General features: G+C 42.0%; 1 pseudogene across 1 annotated transcript; it reads right to left on the bottom strand.

The window, feature by feature from the left end:
• Positions 1 to 1,124: 1,124 nt before the first annotated feature.
• LOC308248273 (protein SPT2 homolog) lies at positions 1,125 to 1,728 on the bottom strand (annotated as a pseudogene). Its single transcript has one exon. The product of its transcript is annotated as a protein SPT2 homolog (transcript).
• Positions 1,729 to 7,539: the final 5,811 nt, after the last annotated feature.

Genomic DNA, 7,539 nt, shown 5'->3' with positions numbered 1-7,539 from the left:
AGGCTGCACACTATCCCATTGTATTAATTTTACATTCCAAAAGGATTCCCTCATGATTTTAAAACAACAGGCTTTCGCTTAGTTTCCTACTCACCTAACCGAGCCTTGGGAATCTCATCAAACCTACTAACTGTTACATGATCTGGTAAAAATCTTAAAAGGACGAAAAAGATTTCCTGGAATGTTAATTGCAGGACTCTTTGCCCTCGTAACATTACTTACTTCTGTGGGCATTGCTGCTTCATCCATGGTACAAAATGTTCAAACTTCTCAGTTTGTACAACCGGTCTATACAAAAAAGAATTGATAGCCAGTTTGAGATAGAATTATCACCATTAAAGTCTACAGTCTTGTGGATGGGTGATAAAATCCACAGCTTAGAGCAAAGAATATCATTGTAGTGTCATTATAATTTTTCCCAGATTTGTGTTACACACCCCGCCCCCCCCATTCCCTATTGGGAATCAATAAAAAATCACCTTGGTGCTTGGGGTAAAGATAACACAACCCTTGATATTTTAGAATTACAACAGCATATTGTACAATTATCCCAGGCAAACTTATAAAATAATTCCTTAGATGCCTGGCAGAAATTTTAAAGAGACATGAACGAATTTAATCTCTTCCACTGGATCTCCTTACATCTGCCTCTCAGCATAACCACTATTGCTTGTCTCATTTTTATTCTTATGTTTATTTCTAGTCTGCAGATGTGGAATGAAGAGTCTTAAAAGGACTTGAGCCCTTCAGGTGGCATTCACTTTTCAACATTTATTAAGAAAAAGAGAAGGGGGAGATGTTGGAAGCTACCCATTGCCTTCCCTCTCAGAAAAGTGTAAACAAGGAATGCAGAAGGCTCGTGACCCTTGAGCTCTGGCATGGGCCAAAGCTATGCACTGATTGTTTAGTTGAGACAATGCTGGCTCAAGCAATTTCCTACTAATATTTACTGACCTTTAAGATAGTCTGTCTGTTACCAGAGTTGCCTGCCTAAGGGCAATATGTGTATCTAAAATTGAATAAAAGGCTGTCAGGGCCTGGGCACCAGTGAAGTCCTTGCCCTTGCATTGGACTCTCCGACTGGCCCCCATTATTTCCAAATTATTATTTCTTGTCTTGTCTCATCATTTGCCCACAGCCCTTCTGCAGATCCCAAACCCAGAACCAAGTGGGACATGGACTCTCACATCATACTGCTTTTTCACAGCCAGCCTGAGTAGGTCAGTGATGAGTAGGTCAGTGATGTTCATGATGGTGGGGCACTTTTAAGGGGGACCTTTGGTTTACTTTCAACTTTGGGAGGAGGTTCTTGCTCTGATGCTGCTTGATTGTATTCTAAGAATTCTTCCATTTCATACTCTTGGTCTGTTCCCTGACTAGTGGCTTTCCATTGCCTGTCTTTTCTTTAACTTTTCCTCAACAGGAATCCCATTTAACCATGGAAATTGTCCTTTGTCCTCTTGGCTATAGCTCTTGCTTTCTTCGCATGTTTTAGCTCAATTCACTTTTTCACTAGTTCTTCTTATCTCCTTTTTTTTTTTTTCCCCTCTAAGGCTGTTTGTCCGAGCTCCTCCACTTTTCTTCTGAGAAAAGATTGTATGCTGCTGATTGGACACCCTTAACTTTGGGGTCTTTTTTGGGTGGACCCACTGCGAAACTATACCTTTTCGGTATGCTGTTGGCTCCTTGTCCTTTAGAAGCTATCATGAGAATTTCCCTGAAATCCATGTTGACCAAACTGGATAAAATGGGACGGCTCTCAGAGGGGAATGAAAGCGCATGTTACCAAGTGGCCAGCTGCAGCCAAATGAACTGGCTGGCCACCTCTTTCCTACCTCTACTCAGCATGACCAATTCCGGCGCTGTCCCAGGCGGTCTGCCTGTCCCCTTCCTCAAGCAGCCTATATCCTTACAATTCCAATGCTGCGCTCCCACCTTTGAAACTTTAAATAAAATTTTACATCCACAAGATAAATTAGTAGGTTGTTCCGCATTCATTGACATAATCATTCAGTTGAGAATAAGTTACTTCAGCTTAATTGTTAAATCTCAGTTCAGCCTGGCTGGTGTGGCTCAGTGGATTGAGTATTCTCTCAGGCACCAAGAGGCTGCTGGTTCGATTCCTGGTCAGGGCACATGCCAGGGTTGTGGGTTCAGTCCCCAGAAGAAGGCATGCAGGAGGCTGCCGATTGAAGTGATATCTCTATCTCATCAATGTTTCAGTCTCTCTCTCCCTTTCCCTTCCTCCCTCTCTGAAAATCAGTATTACCATATATTTTTTAAAATCTTTGTTCAGGAAATGGTGATAGACATGTACTCCCAAAATGTCTGAATACTTGCTTATATGATGAAGAAACAAAAGTTCATATTGATTTTTTTTGCTAACAATCAATAATCTTACTCATTTCACATTTTTTAATTTATTTCAGAGAGAGAGAGAGATAACGTGCATATAAATACATATCCTTTAAAACAGTACATGAAATATATAATCAAAGAAAATGTACAATGGCAACAAAACATAAGATGCCTAGGAATGATCTTAACAAAAATGTGCACAATCTGTATAAATACAATTTTTAAATGCTACCCAATAACTGACACTAGAACAACTGGACAGTAACATCGTATTCTTGAGTAAAAAACAACAACAAACCATAATGATGTCAATCTCCTAATGTTGATTATAAATTTATTATGATTTGATTAAAATATCAGCAAGATTTTTAAGACCAAAACAAGCTCATTTAAGTTCACATGTTCAAATGAAAAACGTAAAAGAAAATTCTGGCCTGGCCAGCATGGCTCAGTGGTTGACCCATTAATAAGGAGGTTACAGTTTGATTCCTGGTCAGGTCACATGTCCTGATTGCAGGCTTGATCTCCCTAGTGGGGAGCATGCAGGAGACAGCTGATCGATGATTCTCTCTCATCATTGATGTTTCTCTGTCTCTCTCTCTTTCCTCTCTGAAATTAATAAAAATATTTTTTAAATAAAATTCTGAAAAAAATGAATGAATAAAAGCTACCCAAACAGATAGAATAATGTATCTACACTAATAAAAGAGTAAGATGCAAATTGACCATACCTTTTGATGCCCACCAGCCAATCAGGAGTGAGTATGCAAATTAACCCAACAACGACGGCGGGTTAATTTGCAGGCGCCGAGCAGCCAGGGGTGGGGCGGGACACTTGCATCATTGTCATGGCGATGATGCAGGTGTTCTGCACTGCCCCAGCCACTCCGGGCAACTGGGCAGCGTGGCAAGGCAGAAAGGCGGCTCCAGGCCAGAGAGAAAAGGCGGCTACAGAGCGAAGGCAGTGCTGGCAGCCAGGGTAAGGAAGGCCCATTCTTGCACGAATCTTCATGCATCAGGCCTCTAGTTGTGTTATAAAGCTACAATAATTAAAAAACTTGGATAATGTCCTGTGAATAGATAAACTGATAGAACAGAAAACGAAGTCCAGTAATAGACTCAAATACATATGGAAATTTGGTAAAACAAAAGTATCTCCTTAGATCAGTGGGAAAATATGCATTATATAATAAAGAGTGTTGGAACAACTGAATGGTGAAAAATGTTGAACCAAAAATTAACTCATTTTACTCATAACTAATATAAAAACTGAAAGCTACCGAAAACCTAAGGGTAGAAAGATATCAAAAGTGAAAGAACGGAAAAAAATATATTAAGCGAATATAAACCAAATAAAAAGTATATGATAACACAGGAGACTTGAAGGCAAAAAGCATTACTATAAATAAAGAGCACTTCATATGAATAATTGCATTTTACCAGGAATATCCAAATTCACAAGCACTTCATAACATGAAATCAAAGTACATAGAAGAGACCTACAAGGGAAACTAGATACATTTGTAATCGTAATAAGTTTAACGCACCTCTCTCATTCAGAGACAGAGCATACCTCTTTCAGAACCAATAGCCTCACACAAAGACTTCAGTAAGGATGTAAAACACTTCAACAACCTGAGCAGCAAACTGCATTCAACCATCAGATAACCCACTGTACCCAACAACCTTTCCTGCTGAAAGGCACTAAGGTATTATTCCCAAGTTGCACATGCATACAAATCCTTTGGTTGATCTCTTCCCTTCCCCCCACCCTCCCCTGCCTTCGCTCTGAGGTTGGATGGTCTGTTTGATGCTTCTAAGTCTCTGGATTTATTTTTGTTCATCAGTTTATTTTGTTCATTATATTCCACAAATAAGTGAGATCATGTGATATTTATCTTTCTCTGACTGGCTTATTTCACTCAGCATAATGCTCTCCAGGCCCATTCATGCTATTGTGAATGGTAAGAGTTCTTTCTTTTTTTTACAGCTACATAGTATTCCATTTTGTAAATGTACCATAGTTTTCTAATCCACTCATCTGTTGATGGGCTGTTAGGCTGTTTCCAAATCTTAGCTATTGTAAATTGTGCTGTTGTGAACATAAGGGTGCATATAATTTTTCTGATTGGTGTTTCTGATTTCTTGGGATATAGTCCTAGAAGTGGGATTACTGGGTCAAATGGGAGTTTCGTATTTAAATTTTTTAGGAAATTCTATACTGTTTTCCACAGTGGCTGCACCAGTCTGCATTCCCACCAGCAGTGCACGAGGGTTCCTTTTTCTCCACATCCTTGCCAGCACTTGTCTTTTCTTGATTGATGATAGGAAAGTTCTTAGTTTTAAAAGTTCTGAAATACACTCCTAAATAGCATTTCATTTAGCTCTTAGAGATGCTCCACTATAGCCACCCCCTTGTCCTGCTGACCTGCACTGACCTGCTACTCCCAAGATGCACACGAGATGGCAGTGGAGGAGCATTTCAATTATTTTTCAAGTGAACCTGCTGGACTATGAAGCAGGTGTAAACTAACTTCAAAGAATTGAAATTATACACAATATGTTTCTTGTTGTCATTGTAGTTAATCCAAAAAACAGGAACTGAAGTACTCCTGAGCCTCTAGTTTATAAATAATAAGCTAGACTGTTGTGATAGCAACACAAGTTTTCCCTTTGCTCACCAAGACTGGTCTCTTAGACTAAAGAGAATAAAAATTCTTCCTAATTTTTTAGCCCAAAGTGGCTCCTTTCATAATCTGCACCTCTTCCTGTGCAATCCCAGCAGTTCTGAGAAAGGGAAACCCTAAAGCTTGGGGTCCCTGGAATCTACCTGAGCCTGGTTCTAAGATTTACAAGCAATGTTCTTTTTAACACAGAACAGATTTCTCAACGTTTTCATTTTGTAACTTGGAAAAAAAACCCTTTTTTTGGTTGATCCACAACCTGAGGATATTTTCTCCATTGATCTTTTAGAGAGTGGAAGGGAGGGAGGGAGCAGGAAAAAGAGAGAAAAATCAATATGAGGGAGACACATCAATTGGTTGCCTTTTGTACTCATGGGGTATCAAACCTGCAACCCAGGTACATGACCTTGACTGGGAATCAAACCTGCAACTCTTCCCAGTGCGAGCTGACCCTCTAACCACTGAGCAATACCGGTCAGGACAAATTCTCCTGTTTTATAGTGTAGTTCATTCATTGCTGACAGTCCAAGCCTCAGCACCTTGGCTCTGCCTCCAGAGAGACTGTAAGATGGGACCACGCAGCTCAGGTAAGCAGTGCACTCCAGAATTCTGGTGTTCAGCCTGCAGTATATGCTCATGAAAAGTGTTCCCTCAGGAAATGCTCACTAATGGCTACCCCATCTCTCAAATCAGAAAAAATCCTGCTGGTTGTCCTGTATCTGTGACCTGCTGTTTGCCCCGTGTCCCAACACCACTTATTTTATAAAGCACATTTTCACAAGTGATCTAAGGAGACATCTTTATCTTACAAAATTTACTGACGGATTTCGGTAACTTACTAAACCTTCTATTCTGTTCAATTAATTCACATACAAATGGATGTGGAAAAACAATGAGGAAACATTTGGTATATAAAACGCTTTGGGACATGGTAGAGTGAAGCATAATAGTAATTCCTCCTCTGGAAAACCTGCTATTTGAAATTCTCTGCTATTTTTAGATAGTCCCTTGCTCTGTAAGTCAACTCTGTCATTTTTAGATGGTCTCTTATTCTGTAAAATAACTTTGCTTTTTAGCTTAAATAATAGGAAAGATAAACTTAACTGCCTGACCTTCCAAGCTAGCCATCCAACGTAAGGGGCTGATACAATGATACTGATATGTACTCCCATACCAGGTGTCTGTATAGATATGCTATGTACTCAAGGTTACAAGTTGTCTGTATAGATATGACAGGTGTTTGTTAGATATGATATATACTCAAGGTTACAAGCTGTCTGCAAAAAAACCTTACACAAAGACCTAGAATGATATAATAAGGGAATACTCCTTCCTGTGATTGTTCAGAATTTGACAGAGGTATTCTGCTCTGACCCTGTGCGAAATAAAGATGACTCCTAACTAATTGACCCATTACGGTGTCTTGTCTAGCTCGCTGATTTATGATCCAACATTTGGAGGCCCCAGCAAGATAAGATTCAGGTGCCTACCGGCACCTGGTATCAGATGCCTGGATGTACGGCCTCGCCTGCCTGGCTACTAGGCCATGAGGATTTCTAAGGGGAGGTACCACCTGATGAAGTACCAGGGCCCTGGAGACGCTTCTTGGTGGTCTTGACAGCCAGACAAGGGACACCTGACATGCCACTACATTCTTTATGAGTCATCAGAAAGAAAGCTGCCTGAGGTGAGTGAATTCAAATTCCACCTGTTGACCTGGCAGCAAGCCTTTGGCCACCTGAGCACTTTTAGGTGCTCACTGGGCCAAGCCCAACCACTGGGGTTCGTCACCACTTCTGGCTTTCCACGTGGCCCCTCCTATTGATGACATCGGAATTTCTGGCCGGTCTCCGGGCCCCAAACCCTTGTCCACTAGAGGAGTTCAGGCTGTCCATGTGGCCCCGCACCTTGATGACGTCACCACTTCTGGCTGGTCCCTGGGCCAAGTCCTTATCCACTTGAGCACTTTTGGCTGTCCACGTGCCTCCTCCCCCTTGATGACGTCAACACTTCCTGCTGGCCCTTGGGGCCCAAACCCTTATCCACCTGAGCACTTCTGGCTGTCCCAGTGGCCCCTCCCCGTTGAGGATGGCAGCACTTCTGGCCCGACATCGGGCACCAAGCCCTTTTCCACCAGAGCATTTCTGGATGCTCACCTGGGCCAGACCATATCCTTGGTCACCTCAGCATTTCCGGCTGTCCACCTGGCCCCACACCACTGATGACATAAACACTTCCTGCTGGTCCTTAGACCCCAAGCCCTTATCCACCTGAGCACTTCTGGCTGTCCCAGTGGCCCCTCCCCCTTGTTGACAGTAGCACTTCTGGGCCAACATCGGGCACCAAGCCCTTATCCACCTTAGCGTTTCTGGCAGTCCATGTGGCATCTCCCCCTTGATGACATCAGCACTTCAGGCTGGTCACCGAACCTCAATCTGATGTCTACCAGAGCACTTCTGGCTGCTTACCTGGGCCAGCACATATCCTTGGTCACCTC

The sequence above is a fragment of the Plecotus auritus genome (genome assembly GCF_963455305.1).
Source record: "Plecotus auritus genome assembly, chromosome: 5".
Lineage (NCBI taxonomy): Eukaryota > Metazoa > Chordata > Mammalia > Chiroptera > Vespertilionidae > Plecotus > Plecotus auritus.
This window is presented reverse-complemented; position numbering and strand designations above follow the sequence as displayed.